This window comes from Lynx rufus, unplaced genomic scaffold, assembly GCF_022079265.1.
Source record: "Lynx rufus isolate CCGP_SWC_20201006 ecotype Redwood Valley unplaced genomic scaffold, mLynRuf1.p SCAF_3, whole genome shotgun sequence".
Lineage (NCBI taxonomy): Eukaryota > Metazoa > Chordata > Mammalia > Carnivora > Felidae > Lynx > Lynx rufus.
The window spans coordinates 83761756-83781514 of record NW_025814845.1 but is presented as its reverse complement, the minus strand read 5'-3'; the positions used below and the strand labels follow the sequence as shown (position 1 = coordinate 83781514).

The 19759-nt window shown below is 32.9% G+C and overlaps 1 protein-coding gene across 1 annotated transcript in view; it reads left to right on the top strand.

Moving 5' to 3' along the window:
* Positions 1-19759, top strand: part of TACR3 (tachykinin receptor 3) — an 85454-nt gene that overhangs the window by 19156 nt on the left and 46539 nt on the right. The gene's annotated exons all lie outside the window — the stretch shown is intronic.

Here is a 19759-nt window from a genome sequence, read left to right as displayed (position 1 = left end):
TTCCTTTTTTTAATTTATTTTATTTTTTTTTTAATTTTTTAATTTTTTATTTTTTTTTATTTTTTTTTTACTACCCCCTTAGATGGGCCAGGATGGCTAGAGTGGGTTAGAGTGGGATACATCCCTTCTCCTACTTGGAAATGCTATATGGGGCTGGACTTGGCTATACGCTTCCCCTAGGACAGTTGGACTCTGATAGTACTCTGTCTGATTAGGCTCTGGCTAATTTCCTCTGAGGGCAGGCCTTGCTAAGAAGAACAGTCTTTGATACATTTCAAAATGGTCCCTTTTCCCCTCTCCCTGCCAGAGCATGAGGGGTTGTTCCTCCAATAATTAATGTGGTAACATGGTCAAATTCCTGGAGATAAATCTGATGATACTGTGGGGGACCCAAGCATAAAGGAAGTCTTTAACTTCCAGTCATGTCCACTCTGGGCCTCCAGCAATTCATCTACTACGGCTCAGGTTTTCCTACCTCGACACTAGTTCCAACAGAGGTTTTGCATGTGAGCCTTTGCTCAGGTATTTGCTTTTCTATCTTACCAAGCTTCGGGGCAGTGCATCCTCCCCTCTCTTACAGACCCAAGAAAAGTTGTTGATTTTTCAGTCTGTGCACCATTTCACTTGTTAGGATGGAGTAGCAAGTTCCAATCTCCCTACATACAGAACCAGAAACCAGAAGTCCCATGATGCTTATTTTCTATAAAAAAGTTAATTTTTTAACATTTCTAATGTTTCAAATTATACTGTATTCAATATTAGTTTTACTATTTTTTCATTTCCTTATGTGTATGTAACCGAAAGTAAGAGTTTTAAATTTTTTGACAGAAATTTTTAAAGGTCACAGAAAATTTGTCATTTTTCTCATTGATTATTAAGATGACTTTGCAGTTTCAACTTGCATGGTCAATATGATGTTCCCCTAATACTTTCCAAAGTGAGAATTGCTTGTATGTCAAATATCACAACCTAATTGCCTAAGTTTGGTAATAAATAGATACTTTTCTCTGAGACATTTGCACACTATTTTGCTAGTTGGCACATATAGACCATTCTATTCACCAAATATAACTAATGTATTACTCACCCATAAAAAGGAATGAAATCTTGCCATTCACAAGGATATGGATAGAGCTAGAATGTATTATGCTAAGTGAAATAATTCAGTCAGAGAAAGACAATTACCATATGATTTCACTCATCTGTGGAATTTAAGAAACAAAACAAGCAAGCAAAAGGAAAAGAGAGGCAAACTAAGAAACAGTCTCTTAATTGTAAAGAACATTACCAGAGAGGTGGTGAGTGGGGGGTTGGGTTAAATAGGTCATGGGGATTAAGGAGTGCACTTGTGATGAGCACCAAGTGTTGTATGGAAGTGTTGTGTCACTATAATGTACACATGAGACTAATATTACTCTGCATGTTAACTAATAGAATTTAAATGCAAACTTTAAAAAAGTACCTTTGTCAGAGATACAAATTATATAGCTTTGCAAGGGAAATGGGAGAAAGGAAACATCTGCAAGGAAAGACAACCCAGACAAATAAGAACAGCTGAATACCAGAAACTATGTATATATGATGTCAAAATAAAGCCAATGATCATCTAAATAGATTTTGAAATGCATGCAGGATAACTCAATACACATTCCTAATACAATTTTTGGTGAATTACAATATATGATATTTTCTTAACATGATAACCAAATATTTATCCCCAAACATAGTATGTCAGAATTACATGAAATAAACTTTACGCACACACACACACACACACACGCTTGAAAACAGAAGATATATAGTAAAATATAACTAAATAATAATAATATATCTATTGTTTTAAGGCTCAATGTAATTCTAGTAAAACCACAGTGGAAGATTGAATAGAATCTAAAATAGTCTACTAAAAATTTTTTGAGAAGGAGTTGCTTAGATTAATCAAGAAATGTTTGTTAATAATAAAAAGAATAATAAAGGAAATTGCCAATAAGAATGAGAAAATACTATAAATTATAATAAAAGAGAAAATTTGGAACTTGAACAAGAACCAAGGAGGGTTGACAGTATATGTAATGAAATTCCTAGACATGTAAGATTATACAAAGAAAATACCAGTAGGCAATAAAAAAAGCATAATTAGTAAAAAAATAAGAAATTCAGAATTTATCTAATTAGGAAAAAACAAGTTAGAGCCTCACTTTACACTATGTGCTAATATAAATATCAGATAGACTAAATATTTAAAATATAACAATTAAACCATGAAGAAAAAACAAAATATTATCATTAAATAATCTTAGCTAGGAAAAAATTCCTAAACAATAGGGAAGCAGAAGAATATAGAGAAAGATATCAGTTGATTTGACTGTAAGAAACTGTATAACCAAATCATTAGACAGTTTAACCATAAAATCAAAAGCATAATTAAATAGCAAGCAAACTGCTTTCATTATTTTCAATATAAGTGATAGACACAGGGTTAATAACTTTAACTTATAATGAACTTCTATAAATCAATAAGATAATATTAATGCAAAATGCAAAACATGAAAATTTTTAAAAATAAAACTATTACATAAATAAATGAAAAATATTTATCTTCACAATAATGAAATAAATGCACATACACCTACAAATATTATATATTAATACAGTGCTAAAGAAAGAAGCAGGTAGAAATAGAAATCAGAACAACCTTTCAAGAAATCAATTTGGTAATGTATATACTGAAATTGCTCATTACTTTAAGCACAACAATTTTACCTGTAGGTATCTATCCATAAAAAATAAAGCTGCAAAGAATGATTCATTGTTTGTAATTTTTTCACATTACAATAGGTCAGAAATAGACTTTCTTATGCATGTTTTAGGCTATTATATGGTGATTAAGAATAGTGTTTTGAAAATATTTATATTCAAAGAGCATGCAATAAAATATTAATTAAAGAGAATGTAGGTAATTATTTAAATAGATAAAAAATATAATTATATAATGATATATGAATAAATACACATATACAAAAATAAAATCGCATAAAGGAAATGAGAAATGAACCAGGATATATAGCAATGTTGTCTTTCAGTAGGAGGATTGTGGGGAATTTGTATTTTCTTCGCATACCCTAGGATCTGGGGAAAAACTGTAACTTTCTCTAAAGCAGGATAAGATTATTTTTCCAGAATTTCATTTTGTAGTGAGACCTGAATGTTCATATGCTTTCTCATTACTCTGTTATTTTGTTGATTTATTCCATAGAAGCCTGGACAATGGTTCTGCCTTTTCTATAACCAGTTCCTTAGAACTCATCCTGAGTTTCTTTACATGTACCTGTTTCTGCAAATCTCTGGAGTTATATAAAAGAGGATATCTAATGACCCTTTGTACAGTATTTCCCATTTGTGTGCTATTTGGATACAGTTCAACTATTTGATTTGTTAATTTTCAGGGAAAAACACTCTGATAGGTTGTTTAAAAAAATCCTACAAGCACCACATATATAAAGATTCAAAATAAATGGAGATGGAGAAAATTGTTGACATTGTCTGATATGATGAACTTTCCTCTGTAGTTTTATGAAGTTCATTAATCATCTTCAAATCTTCCTCATCTTTACTAGGTTTTGTTATAGTCATTGTTTTGTTTTCTGTTCTATCAGCTACTGAGAGAAGTATGTGATAGTCCAACTATGAGAATGTATTTTTCATTTTAGTTCTGTCCATTTTGCTCTGCATATTTTATAGCAATGTTAATACAATTCTAGGATTTGTTATGCTTTCCTTTTAAATATATCTTTTTATCATTATTAAATGTCCATTCTTCTATTTAGTATCACTTCATGCCTTAAAGTCTAATGTTTGTGATACTTACACAGCCAATCTTTTCTGGGGGAGTTAATGTTTACATGATAACCTCCACTGTGCAAATGTTTTTATACCAAGAATATCTAATATTATTAGAAATCACAAATTTGATTTCAGTGATGTGTGGGAATCTAAGTTCCAACTATATAACTTCATTTCATTTCAAAATTCACATGCAGTAAAACTGATTTTAATTGATATGCAAATGTAGGACTTTTAATGCACGTATAGATTCCTTTAACAGCCACCACAAACAGAACACAAAACAATTTTTCCCCTCATGCTATACCTTTGTATTCATACCCTCTCCCTGGCCTAAGTTCCTGTAATCACTGATTTATCATCCACCACTGTGGTTTGGTCATAATCATATAATATATACGCTTTGACACTGGATACTTTCACTACCATCTCTGAGATTTATCTAAGTTTTTGAGTGCTTCAAAAGCCTGGTCCTTTTTATTGCTGAGGATATTGCATTGTGTGGATGTACCAAAGTTTGTTCATCCCCCCTGGGAAAATATTTGGGTTGTTTCTAGTTTTGAGCAATTGTGAATAGAGCTGCTACAAACACCCATGCACAGAATTACGTGTGAACAAAAGCTTTCATTTCTCTAGGGTAAATAACAAAGAGTGAGATTGCTGCACCCTATGATAAAGGTATAAAGTTGTGCTATCGCCTCATTCCTGTTAGAATGGCTGTTATCAAAAACACAAGAAATAACAAGTGTTGGTGAGGATGTAGAGAAAAGGGAACCCTTGTGCACTGTTGGTGAACAGCCACTATAGAAAACAGTATGGAAATGTCTCAAAAAATTAAAAATAGAACTCCCATATGATCCAGCAATTCCATTTCTGGGTATTTACCCAAAGAAAACAAAAACACTAATATGAAAAAAAATGTACCTTTATGTTCGTTGCAGCATTATTTATAATAGCCAAGATATGAAAGTAACCTGTATGTCCATCAGTAGATGAATGGATAAAGAAGATGTGGTATATGTATACAATGGTATATTATTCAGCTGTAAAAAAAAAAAAAAAAAAAGGAAAAGGAAAAGGAAAAAAAAAAAAGAATGGAAACATACCATTTGTGACAACATGGATGGACCTAGAGGGTTTTATGCTATGTGAAATAGTCAAACAGAGAAAGACAAATATCATATTGCTTCACTTATATGTGGAATCTAAAAGATAAAACAAACAAAACAGAAACAGACTCATAAATAGAGAACAAACTGGTGGTTGCCAAAGGGGAGGTGGGTGGGTGGATGAGCGAGAGAGATGAAGGGGATTAAGATGTACAAACTTCCAGTTGTAAAATAAGTAAGTTATGAGGATGTAAAGCACAGTATAGGAAATACAGTCAATAATATTCTAATAACGTTGTATGGTGACAGATAGTAACTACCCTCATCTTGGTAAGCATTTTGCAATGTATATAAATGTGAAATCACTGTGACATACACCTGAAATTAATATAATATTGTATGTCAACTATACTTCAATGAAAAAGAGAAACAAACTATGAAACTGTCTTCCACAGTGGCTGTACCATTTTGTATTCATACAGCAGTATATGAGAGTTCTACTTATTGCAGATCTTCATCAGCAAGTGATGCTGTCAGAATTTTTTTGATTTTAGCAATTCTAGTGTGTGTACAGTTGTATCCCAGTGTGGTTTTAATTCACATTTCATTAATGGATAATTATGTTGGACATCTTCATGTGCTTCTCACTAATATTTATTTCTTCATTGGTGAAGTTCAAACCATTTGGCCATTTTTCAATTGGATTGTTTTCTTATAGTTGAGATACTATTTTGAATAGCCTTATTGAATCATAATTTACATTTCATAAAATACAGTCATTTAAGTACACAATTCAATAATTATTCATAAGTTTTTAGTTATGTAACCATTAACACAATCTAATTTTAGAACATTTTCATTACCCCAAAGAAAAGCCTCACTGTAACTGTAGTCACTGCCTGATCCACACCCATACCTAGACAACTACTATGCTATTTTCTCCTGCTATAGATTTTCTTTTCTGGAATTTGGTATAAATGGAATCATACAATATCTAGTTTTTTGTGTATACTTGAAATTGTTTTCTCTGTTTTTATTTTTTAAGTTTTATTTATTTGTTTGTTTGTTTGTTTAGAGAGAAAGCAGGGGAGGGGCAGCGAGAGGGAGACAGACAGAGAGAATCCCAAGTATGTTCTACACTGTCAGTGCAGAGCCCGACGGGGGGCTCAAACTCACCAACCATGAGATCACCACCCAAGCTGAAATCAAGAGTGAGACAATTAACCAACTGAGCCACCAGGGCGCCCCTGTTTTCTCTGTTTTTAAATTGGGTTATATGTCTTCTTATTAAATTGTAAGAGTATTGGTGTATTTTGGACACAAGTCCTTAATTGGACATATTATTTACACATATTTTCTCCCTGTCTTTGGCTTGTCTTTTCCCTTCCTTCATGGTGTATTTGAAGAGCAAAAATTTTTAATTTTGCTGTAGTACAGTATATCATTTTTCCCTTCATTGTGCTTTTGTGGTCAATTCTAAGAAATCATTAGTTACTTCAAGATAGTGAAGATTCAGTTCTATGTGTTTTCTTGATAGTTTTATAGTTTTAGATCTTACGTTTGTATATGATATCCATTCGGAGATGATTTTTGTGTATAGTGTGAGATAACAGGACAAATCATCTTTTCTTGTGTGAATATCCAATTGTCCCAGTACTGTTTGTTGAAAAGACTACAGTTCCCCCCATTGAGTTGCTTTAGCACATGTGTCAAAAATCAAGCAATAAATATAAGTGTTTATTTCTGGACCCTTGGTATTTCTAGTTCATTGATCTATATGTCTATTTTTCTGCCAGTACTATACTATCTTGATTACTGTAGCCTTGTAATAGGTTTTAGAATATGGAAGTGTAAGTCCTTCAACTTTGTCCTTATTTTTCAAAATTGTTTTGACTATTCTAGGAGATTTGCATTTCCAAATTTTTTTAAGATCGGCTTTTTATTTATTTTAATTTTATTTAAATCCAAGTTAGTTAACATACAATGTAATAATGGTTTCATTTTTGGTGCTACTGAATGGAATTTTTCAGTTCATTTTCAGATTGTGCATAGCTAGTATGTAGAAATCCAATTGATTGAACTTGTATCCTGTGACCTTGCTGCACTTATTGATTAATTCTAATGAGTTTTGTTTTTTGTGGATTCCTGAGGATTTTCACCATGGACATTACTTTCTCCTTTTCAATATGGGTGACTTTTATTTCCTTTTTTTCTTTTATTTTTTCTTTTCTTTTTGTTTGTTTGGCTTCTGCCTGATTGATTACCCTGGCTAGAACCTCCAGTACAACTTTTAATGGAACTGATGTAATGGGACATCCTTGCCTTTTTCCAGATTACAGGGAGAAAGAATTAAATTTTTAGCAATTAAGTATTATGTTAATTGTAGATTTTTTCATCAATGCATTTTATCAAGTTGAAGAAGTTTCTTTATATTCCCCGTATGTGGAGAGTTGTTATTCTGAAAAGATTTGGGATTTTGGTAAATTCTTTTCTGCATCTGTTGTCATGATCATGTGGTCATTGTTCTTTATCCTATTACTATAGTATATTACATTAATCAATTTTCAGATCAAACTTGAATTTCCAAAATAATACCCACTTTTCCACGATGGATAATACTTTTCGTATGTTTCTGAAATAACCGACATATAACATTATATTAGTTTTGAGTATACAATATAACAATTTAACATTTGTATACATTATAAAATTATAAAGTATACAATATTTATAATATTGTATAAATTATAAAATTTTATTGTATAAAATTATATTAACTATAGTCTAGTTAACATCCATCACCACACAGTTAAAATAGTTTTCTTGTGATGAGTACTTTTAAGATCTATTCTGTTAGCAAATTTCAACTATGTACACAGTATAAACTATAGTAGCCATGCTATACACTACATCCTCATGACTTACTTATTTTATAACTAGAAGTTTGTACCTTTATGCACCCTTTGGTTCTGGTATCATGGTAATACTAACCTTACATAATGAGAGGGGGAAGTGTTTCCTCCTCTGTTTACTGGAAGAGTTTTGAGTATACAGTCTTTTGTTTCCTTTTAAGAATTCTTCAATTTGGGGGCACCTGGGTGGCTCAGTCAGATAAGTGTCCGACTTTGGCTCAGGAATGATCTTGTTTTCCCGAGTTCGAGCCCCACATTGAGCTTTGTGCTGATAGCTCAGAGCCTGGAGCCTGTTTCAGATTCTGTGTCTCCCTCTTTCTCTCTACCCCTCCCCTGCTTGTGTTCTGTCTCTGTCTCTCTCTCTCAAAAATAAATAAACATTAAAAACTAAAATTAAAAAAAGAATTCTTCAATATTACCTATGTTTCCTAATTTGTTGGCATATTGTTGTTCAGGAAGACTTGTTATAGTTATGGCCCACAAGGAATAAAGACTATTAAGATAAAATTATCTTATATTTACAGGTGCATTGTAAGAGGAGAAAGAAGCAACTCTTACAAAAAAGTGAATAACTACGTTTTCATTTTCTCAGTGTATCTCATGTGTGAACTGAGTGATCACCATCTAAAGAGTAGCCTCATGTTACTTTCTATCCACGTTTTCTAATTTATTTTCCTTCACAATGTTTACTACTATTTGTTTCCTACTATATTCATAGCATCTAGGATACTGACTACATATAGTTGGCACTCAAATATTTATTGTATGACTGGCTGAATGGATGAACAGAAGACATTTTTAAATTGCTCTCCTATCACTTCCTACCATTGAATAATGTGGGCACAATTTACCTTAATGAGATATAATGAAAATATAATTAAAAAGAAAAATAAGATATGAAAAAGCCTTCATTTTCCATCTTTATTATCCAAGTTTAAAGGTTATCCATTGCCTGTTTTTCTTCCATTTGCACAGTTAAATAAGCCTTTACATCATCACAATGTAAATACTCACAGATTTGGAAATCCTCCTGCTTGATGAGTGTCATCATTCCTATGATTTTAAGGATAATCTAGTGGAGCTGCTACATGCCAGTATTTACTTCAGAAAGCAGTCTGATGTGGTGTAGATCCACATTAGACAAAACTGGTGGGAATTAATTCCTAGTACACGCAAAGAAATTTAACAATCTCCAAGTGTAACACTGAATGTTTCCATTTAATCATTGAATCATTGAGCAGGAGTTGTTCTTATTGAAGTTGCGTAGAAAATTGCATTATTCTCTGTATAGAAATTTGTTTCAGATGGAGATTTAGAAAAGAAATAACTGATATACTGTACCACCCTGATGGGATAGGTTTGTATTAGAGAGCTAGGGACAATATCAAAAGATTTTCCAATCTTTAGATTAGAATTTTGGCATAAACTTATTTTTCTTTCCATGCCAATCACAAGTTTTAAGAACCACGTTAATTCTTTTTGTTTGTTTTTATCTCAAACTTACCTCTTTAGCTGGTTTTTTATTTTTGTTTTTGTCCTAAGTGTTAATTTCATTTTATTCAACATAGTTTGGGATGATTTAGATTGAGTGTCTACTGTGCCTGACATTATCTACATCTCTTTGTATATACTGTGTTATTTAATGACATTTTAACCTCATGATCATACTCTATTATTCCCATTTAGTAAAGTTAAGGAAACTATTCCTTTAAAAAAAATGCATACATGCTGAAGTCTTCTTTTGTAAACAGTTATTCACTCTATCCAAATATTCAACAACCTTAGAAGTAGTCAAATATTCAACTGTCCAAATATGCAATAGCCATTTGCAGTCAGTATTCAGCTCTCATTTGACTCCTATAGATACTTTGTTAGGTGCTACAGAACACAGAAATGAATAAATCAGAATCTCCAATGAGTTCAAATCAAAGTATGAGCATAATACTGTTGGAGCACTGAGAAGGTTAAAAACTAACTCTGGACAGAGGGAAGGGAAGAAATCCATAGTGATCATTCTGTAATCTGAGTGGAAACTGAAGGATGCCTAGAAGTTTAGCAGTCGTAGAACTTTACAATAATGTATGTATGAGCGAGAGGGAAATCATTCCAGCAAAGAAACTACCATGTGAGAAACATGAAATCGTCAAAGGATATGTGAGCTGGACAATTTCTATTTTTCAAGTCAGATCTTCTCTCTACTTATTCTATTCTTTTTTCTGTCCCCTCCTCCCAGGCTGAATATTTCTGTGGACTATATGCATCGAAAGGGTCCCTTGCTCTCTGGCCTCTTCTTTGGCTTTGCCTAGTTGGAGACACTTGAAGGAGATGGGAGGAAGAGAGGAGAGTGACTTTGGAATGTATCCACTCTCCTTCCATTCAGGATTGCTGCAAATTGGCTAAGCCCAAAACAGTATCCATATCTCTTGTCAAGTGCTACTCCCCCAAGTGTTCATCTCCTCAGTTCAGATTATAGCATCCTTTCATCCTTGAGACCTGGGCAGGAGGACACCCATGCCTCCCAACTCCTTGCTGTTGCTAGTCCCAGGAATATTCATTTCAAGTTGATTTCCTTTAACAACTTTGTAAAATGGGGTTTGTAAATGGCTTATTTATTTAATTTTGTAAATGCCCTCTTTATTAAACTCTCTTCAGTTTTCCCACTTGAGTGTGCCATTGTTTTTCCTGGAGCTCTGACTTATACAACATAGCAAGTTTCAGCAAAAGTTAAGATATTTAGTGCCAGTTAAGATATTTAGTGCCACTGTAGTAAAATGTGTGCAGAATTGCTGCTAATCCCGCCAAAAGTGAAGAAACAGTGAAATTATTTAGAAAGATAACTTGAAAGACATTGTGAAGAAAGCTAAGAAAGAGTAGCATCCAGGAAACCCATTATGGTGATGTTGCAATAATCCAGGCATTGAGAGTTGGAAGAGAGGAACAGAACAGATTTGGTGATGTCAGAAGGTGGACTGATAAGATTTATGATTGTGCAAAGGAAATGAGAAAAAGAAGAGGTTCAGAGTAACTCATACATTTATACAAATAATATTTATAATGAGTATACTCAAAAAAGTATTCATTTTCCAAAAATGAAAAACCTATTATTGAAACATAAGCTTTTTTTCATATATGCATAGTAATATTCATGTTTTTTCTGAAGATATTCACACTGTAAAAGGGTATATATAAAATAATTTCCATCCATTCTCATAAAGCTCTTAATGTCACTGTTGGTTTAAAAAAAATGTCTGCCAGGGGGGCCTGGGTGGCTCAGTTGGTTAAGCATTAGACTTCGGCTCAGGTCATGATCTCACAGTCTGTGAGTTTGAGCCTCATGTTGGGCTCTGTGCTGACAGCTCGGTTTCTGGAGCCTGCTTCAGATCTGTGTCTCCCTCTCTTTCTGTCCCTCCCCTGCTCATGCTCTGTCTCTCTCTGTCTCTCAAAAATAAATAAATGTTTAAAATTTTTTTAAAAAAAGAAAACTGTCTGCCAGATCTATGGACTTGCAGTACCAGTTATAATATGTGGCTTTACTTAATCACATGTATATAAAAGACATATAAAAGGAAAGCCAAGTAATTATAAGGGGAAGCTAATAGATGGAAGGAAATTTTGGCTCAATACTATTTGATATATAAGTCATACTGTAGTACTCTGCAAATTACACAAACTAAGTTACTTCACTCAGTTGTCCCAACAATCTGCTTCCTGTCATAATTCTGATTACAAGGGCCTGGAACCATAATTAGTTTTCAGACAACCTCCCTCTGATTAAAATTATAATCTCAAAGTTATGCGGGAGACTACTTTCATCTATTTCAACAATTCACCTGAAGTTTATAATCCCTTAACTCAGTAAGTGGTGATTCATTCTATTCCTGATTCTTCAGTGCCCTCAACAACAGAGGAAAAAAAAAAAAGTATTACCACTGGAGACAGTCCATTGTGCCCTACAGAGTTGTGATTCATCTTTCTCCAGAAAATGTGGTCTGAGCTCTACCTCCTGTAGCAGTCTAAAACTACTCTACTATCTACACTATAGCTCTTCATTTATGTGTATTAATACTTATTTTATATGTATTAATACATATATATATTTATATGTATATATATTTATATGTATTAAGATGTGTATTAATATCTATTTTATATTTATATATTTTAATAATTATATACTTATATAATATATAACATATTTTATGTATTATATATTGTATATATTCTTTTTGAGAGAGAGAAAGAGAGAGGTAGAGGGAAAGGGAGAGAGAGACTCTTAAGCAGGCTCCATGCCCAACGTGGAGCCCAACTTGGGGGTCAATATCACAACGAGATCATGACCTAAACTGAAATCAGGAGTCACATGTTTAACCGACTGAGCCACCCAGGTGCCCCAACATTTGACTAAAGCTTGCAAGTGTCTCAAGTCTTTTCTGGTTAAGAAATTTCATTTCCTTTACCCATGGATTATAATATGACCTGTCTATTGCCCTTACCTAGGAGTTTCTTTAGCTCTTATTCTAACTCCTCCATTTTGGGGCAAACTTTTGAATTCTCTCTTCATCTAAAAACTCTTTTCCTTATAGAATGAAATAAAATTGGATTGAATTTTTTTTTTCTTATTGACCTGAAAAAGGGCTTTGGATGCATTTTAGAAAGCATATTACCTTATAGTATAAATAGAATATCATGTATAATTACACCATACACAATTACATCTAGTGTTTTGTGTTATCTGTATAAAATATTGAATACTAAAAATATAAGTCCTTTTCAGCTTCAAATATATTTTAATGAAAGCATTGCTTTCAAGAAAATAATCTGCCAAGAGTTCAAAACTATTTTCATGGGGAATTAGTTTCTATATATATTATATATATAATTTATTTAATGTTTATTTTTTAAGAGACAGAAAGAAAGAGAGAGCATTAGCAGGGGAGGGGCAGAGAGAGAGAAGGAGGCACAGGATCCGAAGCGGGCTCCACACTGTCAGCAGAGAGCGCGATGTAGGGCTGGAACTCATAAACTGTGAAGTTATGACCTAGCTGAAGTCAGATGCTTAACCAGCTGAGCCACCCAGGCACCCCAGGAACTAGTTTCTTAACAAAGTTAACTTTTCAATATATGATTGATAACATAAAGATGACTTTGTGAAAGCAGCACTTTCAAAGTGATATATAGAAGTGGTTATATACGTTCCCATTAATTTTCTGAGACAATATAGAGATGACACAAAATATTAGTAAATTGGACTTTAAAAAAAGGGTTTATAGTTTTACAGTATTTATGGTATTTCATAGATGAAATAACCTATTATTTTCTGATTTTTAAATTATTTATCATCAGAGATAATATAAATAGCATAAAATAATTTTTAACAGTAAGTTTTATATTGTTAATATAGAAAACTACTTCTAAATTGAGGTCTGAAATGTTGAGGAGAAATTGTTTTATGTGGTACTCACTAATGAGGTAGCATTTTATTATAAATCATTTTGTAATTATTATAAATAATTAGAATTTAAAGATTACCTGATTTATATATAAAGCTCTTAGAATAGAGTCTGGTACAGGTGTTAGCAATTATTGCTTTTATTGTTAAAAAAGAAAACCTAAATACATATTGGATATATATCAGTGAAGTCATGATTAATACCTCTCCAGCTTTATTTGACATCTTTGCTTTTCCTTCCTCTGTGCTGTAGAGAATCTGGCCTTTCTAGTTTCTCAAATACCTCTTGCTTCCTCCAACCTCAGTACTTGCTGTTCCACTTTTTCTTCAAATCCCAATTCTAATTAACTCCTATTTATTGTTCTAAACCAATGTTGCTTCCTCAGAGAAGCCTACTAATATCTCTACCATCATTTCAACCCACACCCCAGACTAGGTCAAATTGCCTATTTTATGCTTTATGATTACTAGTACATGTCTTCTTAACACTGTGTACACAGTGGAGATAATTTTGCAGACTTCCTAAAGGATTGGGCTAGATAAACTAGCCTACTGACAGAAATGCAAAACTGGGCTAAACTTGTCAAGGGGTTGTAAATGACAGGGTCACCCATGGTACATGTAGAGTTCTTTAAAAATTGCAGAATATAAAATGAGTATAACAAAGAGAAGAAAAGTCAAGTTTAGAATCATAGGATAAAAAGTGGTGGTGTATTCTCCCCTCCCCTAAATTCCTAAGTCCAATAAAATTTTGAAATCTGAAATGCTTTATATAATTGGATTTGTTGTGGAAATCATATGACAGTACAAGTTTGCATTCAGGTTCATAATGGGTGACATGAAAGTATTTTATACAGATTCAAGAATGGAAACAGAGGGTACCAAATAGGTTAGATTGTATTTCACTTAGAAATCATGGGGGAAGGTGCTGAACTCACACAGGCCATTACAGTAAAGCTCCATGGAAAGTTTAACCAAATATCCAAGAGGCGATGTTTCCCAAAGAACATTTAGGTAGTAATTTCTTACATATTTTGTGATTATTTGAATAATGTCTTTCTTCTGTGTTAGACTCTGAATTCTACAAGAGTAGGAACCATATCTATCTTATTTATCAATATGGTCAAAGAATGTAATAAAATCTTGGGAAAAAAAGCATTCAAGAAATAATTGAAAACAAATAGCTGATAGTCAATTAATAAATGAATAGGTAAATCTAATTGCTGAATTTAAACCAAAAGTATATAAAATGAAAGTCAAGTACTTTCACTATTATGAAACTTTATTTTTATTTTTAAAATTTTTTTAAGTTTTATTTATTTATTTTGAGAGAGAGGGAGTGAGTGAGCACACATGCATGCATTCAAGCGGGGGAGGAGCAGAGAGAGAGGGAGAGAGAGAATCCCAAGTAGGCTCTGCACTGTCAGCATGGAGCCCAAGGCAGGGCTTAATCTCAGGAAACCTGAAATCATGACCTAAGCCAAAATCAGGCGTTTGACACTTAACCAACTGACCCAGGCACCCTTGAAACTTTATTTTTTAAATCTAATTTTCCTCAAGTGCCAGTCTGTAACTTTTACTTATAAAAATCAAAAAATCTGGGTAAATAAGCAAGTTATTTGTTTCTTGCTTGATAGTATTTTGAAGTTCCTATTATATGTGTACATATATTTGAATGTATGTATATACAAGCTTATTTTAATAAATACTTGTTCCCTTCAAAATTCACTAAGACAATAGTTATGACAAAATAATTAACTGGCTCACTCTTATTTAAAATACTTATGAAAAAGCATAAATAAAATTTGTCTGCAAAATGCCATTTCAAAAAAGATTATATTTCTCTCTAGTGATTTTTCAAAGCAGAAAATGCCTTAGCACCAAAGGCCAGAAGTTGAAACAGTATGGGTCATGAACAGCTGTTACAATGAATCTTTATTTTGTACAGACAATAGGCAGACAACATTATATATATGGGCTTTACAGCCTAAAACATTGTCTACCGTGACCAGAAGCAAATTGGAAAACAGCAAAATCCACATCATTTGAGGCAAATATTCTTTGCATTGTTAATCAAGTGCATATCTGAAGGCTGTACACTGCCTTTCATACCAAAATTTTAAAATGTGTAGAGGCATATAAAATCCAGAAACAGAGCTTACTAAAAATGCTAACAAAAGGAAGAATCATACCAGATATCAAGAACAATTGCACATGGAAAAGGCTTGCTTATTGAAAGTAAGTAATGGTATGTCGAAATATTCTGTTTAGACATCAAAGAACCAGAAAAGACCCTTCAATTATATCAGAAAAGTAAGTGGTAAAAGAATGTGGTCTTGTCTTAGAATGGAAAGGAAAATTGATAAAAGATGGCATTTAAAATAGGAGCTTTCAGTGGATGCTTCTGAGAATTACAGACTCTATAAAACATAATTTTAAACTTGTTTGAGTGATATGCTAATTGAAAGAGTGAAGAATCCAATCTTAGCTATTACATATCAAATGATCATACTAAGGGCACTAATGTACTTGAGAATCTGTTTAGTAAAGGTAAGAATGGTAGTGAGAAGCTCAGACAAAAACCTGGGAAAAGCTAATGTGATCATATCAAAGATATATATTTCTTTAAAGGAGAAATAAAGTACTAACAATCATTTGAGTGATATTATATCGCAGATTGGATTATTTCTTCTCAAGGTCCAGAGGATATTTATTTGGATGAGCCTAAGGATCCATTTTTTTCATGCCTACTTTTGAGCAAATTGTTTTTGCTGGAGAGAGCCACAGAACAGGAAATATTGATGCCCCAATGAATTCCTAATTACCAGTTTCAAATTAATCTTGTCAGCAGTGCCTGGCAACTGTACCTACTTCTATGGCCAACTGGCTCTCCCTTTCTACAATGTTTTAACATTCCTTTATTTTCCTCAAACCATTACCATAATTCAATCTCCCTGGTAACACCTTATTTCAAGCAGCAATCATCTCTCACCCAAAACAAAACAATAGCCAGTTTACTTATTCCCACTGCTTGCATTATTTTCCTTCCTTCAATTAATACTAAAATTTCCTCACTAAAGGCTGATTATTCTCTTCCTTTGACTGATCACCTTGATTTTTCTCCATAGGACAAAAAATCTACGACCTGCTCTACAACTCTATCTCAGACCACTTCCTCCTTCACACTCTGTTTCCATTACAGTAGTCTTTATTCAAGTGCACAATGCTTTCCCCATCCTTACCCTTCGCTTTGGTTTCCTGGGCCTCTTGTACCAAAGTGCCACAGAGTGACTTGAAACAAGAGGATTTTACTGTCTTAACAGCTCTGGAAGCTAGAAGTCTGAAATCAAGGGATTGGCAAGGGCCATGCTCCCTCAGAAAACTGTAAGAAAATCCTTCCTTGCCTCCTCATAGCTTTCTGTGGTTTGCTGGAAGTCTTTGGCATTCCTTGGCTTTTAGATGCATCAGTCAAACCTCCATCTTCATGTGGCATTCTCCATATGTTTCTCTCTATTCCCAAATTTCTTTTAAATCAGTCATATTGGGTTAGGGCCCACCCTAATGACCTCATTTTAACTCACTTGCCTCTATAAAAACCCCATTTACAACTAAAGTCACATTCTGTGGTATTGGGGTTAAGGACTTAAACATACCTTTTTTAGAGGGACACAATTCAACCAATAAAAACTCACCATTTATGCAGGAGTTTTTCACATGTCATTTGTTCTTCCAGAAATCTTCCTGGAAACCCTTACTCTTCTGCCACCTTGCCTAGTTACCTTTCCAAATTTCAACCCAGAAGGACTTGTCTTAGGAAAGACTGAGTCACAACCTAAATATGTTTTTCCCAGTAAATGCATTCACATGGCTATATATTCCTTGCCTTTTAACACTTATCATATTTGTAATTTTGTTTATTTTACATTCCTTGGTTATTATCTGTCTACTTCACTAGACTGTGAGCTCTGTGAAGGTCATTTCTCCTTACTATTGTTTCATATACCACAGTAGGCATTCAATAAATGTTTGGTTGAATGAATAACAGATCACACCAGAAATGACAAAAATGTCAGCTTGAAGTTCCTAAATTTCTGCCTTCACTGAAGTGTTAGTTAATGAGAACATAAATTGACTGTCTTCATATAATCCCAACAAAACAATATTCTATCTGTTTGGAAATAATTTCTGTAATATAGAGTAACAACATCAAAATCAAGAAGCGACTTGTACTATTTTGAATTATCTGTGCTGTAATAGTAATACAGGACTTTAACACTGCACATGCCAGTCAAATTCTCTTTTCACTCTCAAAAAAATCAACTCTCTAAACATCCAAATTGCATTCATAAACTTCCAGGCAAGCAAAAAAGCAAAATATCATGATAGAGTTGAAGAATATTCAGTTCAGTACAACAAAATTTATTGATAAGTGCTGTGCTTGACTCTAGAAACTCCTTAAGCAACCAGCCAATATAATGAGAGAAATGCTGTGGTGAATCATAACCAACAGCAGTGGAAACAGAAATACCCAACTATAATTATTCCCTTTCTATGCTTGACTCTTGTCTTTAATATTGCACATAAACGCTTTCAGATTCAGAGGCAAAATAGGATTCCTTGGACAGCATCTACCTTGAATATTTTTCTCTCTCTTCCACAATTCCTTATATGAACTGCCATATTCAAAGTCTTCATCTGTATCCATATGGACTTTGGAGACTGGCAGAACTGTTTTAGAATTCCAGCTCTTACCATCTGGGTCATTTTGACCAATCTCTTAATGTATTTAAGCTTCAGTTTCTTTTCTGTAAAACAGAAATAATAATATTATCTGGTTGATTAGACTGTTTTGGATGTTAAATATATATAATGTGTATAATAAATTGCCTGCTTATGGTTGGCAGTCAGGAAATGTTGCTATTATTCACCAACATAAGCATAAGAGATAAATTATAAAACAATTTTCAATTTCAAACATAGGCATTTTCAAAGCATAAGAGACTTAAAAACTGAGAACAAACTGAGGGTTGATGGAGGGTGGGAGGGAGGGGAGGGTGGGTGATGGGTATTGAGGAGGGCACCTTTTGGGATGAGCACTGGGTGTTGTATGGAAACCAATACGACAATAACTTTCATATATTGGAAAACAAACAAACAAACATAGGCATTTTATTTTCATTGTGTGGTTCACTTTATTTCCAAAACTATGGTACTGTTTTTATGATTTTTTTTACCTAACATTCATTTTTACCTATTAGCTGTCATACATAATAAATTAAGGATATTTCCTTTAAGTAAATTTCAACTAAAGTTAATATGATGAGTAGTACATAGGTAAGTTCCAATATATCTATCTATATCCAATTCTGCCTAATAGTCATAAAACAGAGGGCAATAAGCAAATTAAAAAAAATTATTCTTATCTTGAAATATTTATTCTTAAAATTAAAATGTTTTGGACTTAAGTAATAGTCATTCTTTGATTATATTGTTGCCTTTGAAAAATTTACAGAAATCAAAATATATTTGAGAAACACATAATGGTCAATAGCAAAAACAATTTCAACAATGTTTTGTTGATAGAAATGTAAAAATATAATTAATTTTGTGTATAATTTCAAATTAATTTTCTACTCTATTAGCCAGAATTTGGCAATTAGGCATATTATCCAATTTGAAACTGTCAATTGTTTCTCCCAGACATATTATTAATATTTTAACAAGTGAATAAAACTTGATTTTTGTTACCATATTCAAAGTTTCCAATTTCCCAAAACTTTGCTCTCTAAAAATCATATGTGTGTTTTTGAGAGTCTCAAGTATATTTTTCTATAACTATTATGTTATACATAGTTACACAGGCACTATGAAGATTTTCATGGTAAACCATGAATTCAATTTTAGAGGTAACAGCAAGGCATAGCCTCAGTCAAACTTGACTTATTTATTATTATCTGAATCCTGATCTTGTCTCGATATTTTTAGATGGAGTTGTTGATGATATCCTTTATAAGGGATTCCTCATTTTTGTCAGATAGGTTTATCCATATTAGTTCTCCAGAATTTTCTTCTAAAAAGTTAAACATACAGAAGAAAAATGGAGGTCTTGAGGTACAGAACTCATATTTTTAAGCACTTACTATGCACTTTTCCAGTTCCATTCAACAGACATTTATGAATTCTGATAATGTGCAAGGCACAGCACAAATAATCAATACCTTTCACTTACCTTATTTCTGTTGATCTTGACTTCACCCCTATGAGGTGAATGTTCTTGTTTCTATTTTTAAAATAATAAAGCTGAGGTTCAAAAAGTTTGCATAAGTGACAGAATAGGATTTGAACCTCAGTATGCCTGATTCCTAAGACTATGCCATGATTATCATTCCATGCTGCCTCTACAAAGCAAAATCCTTATCAACTTGCTTACCAGAGACAGATAACTC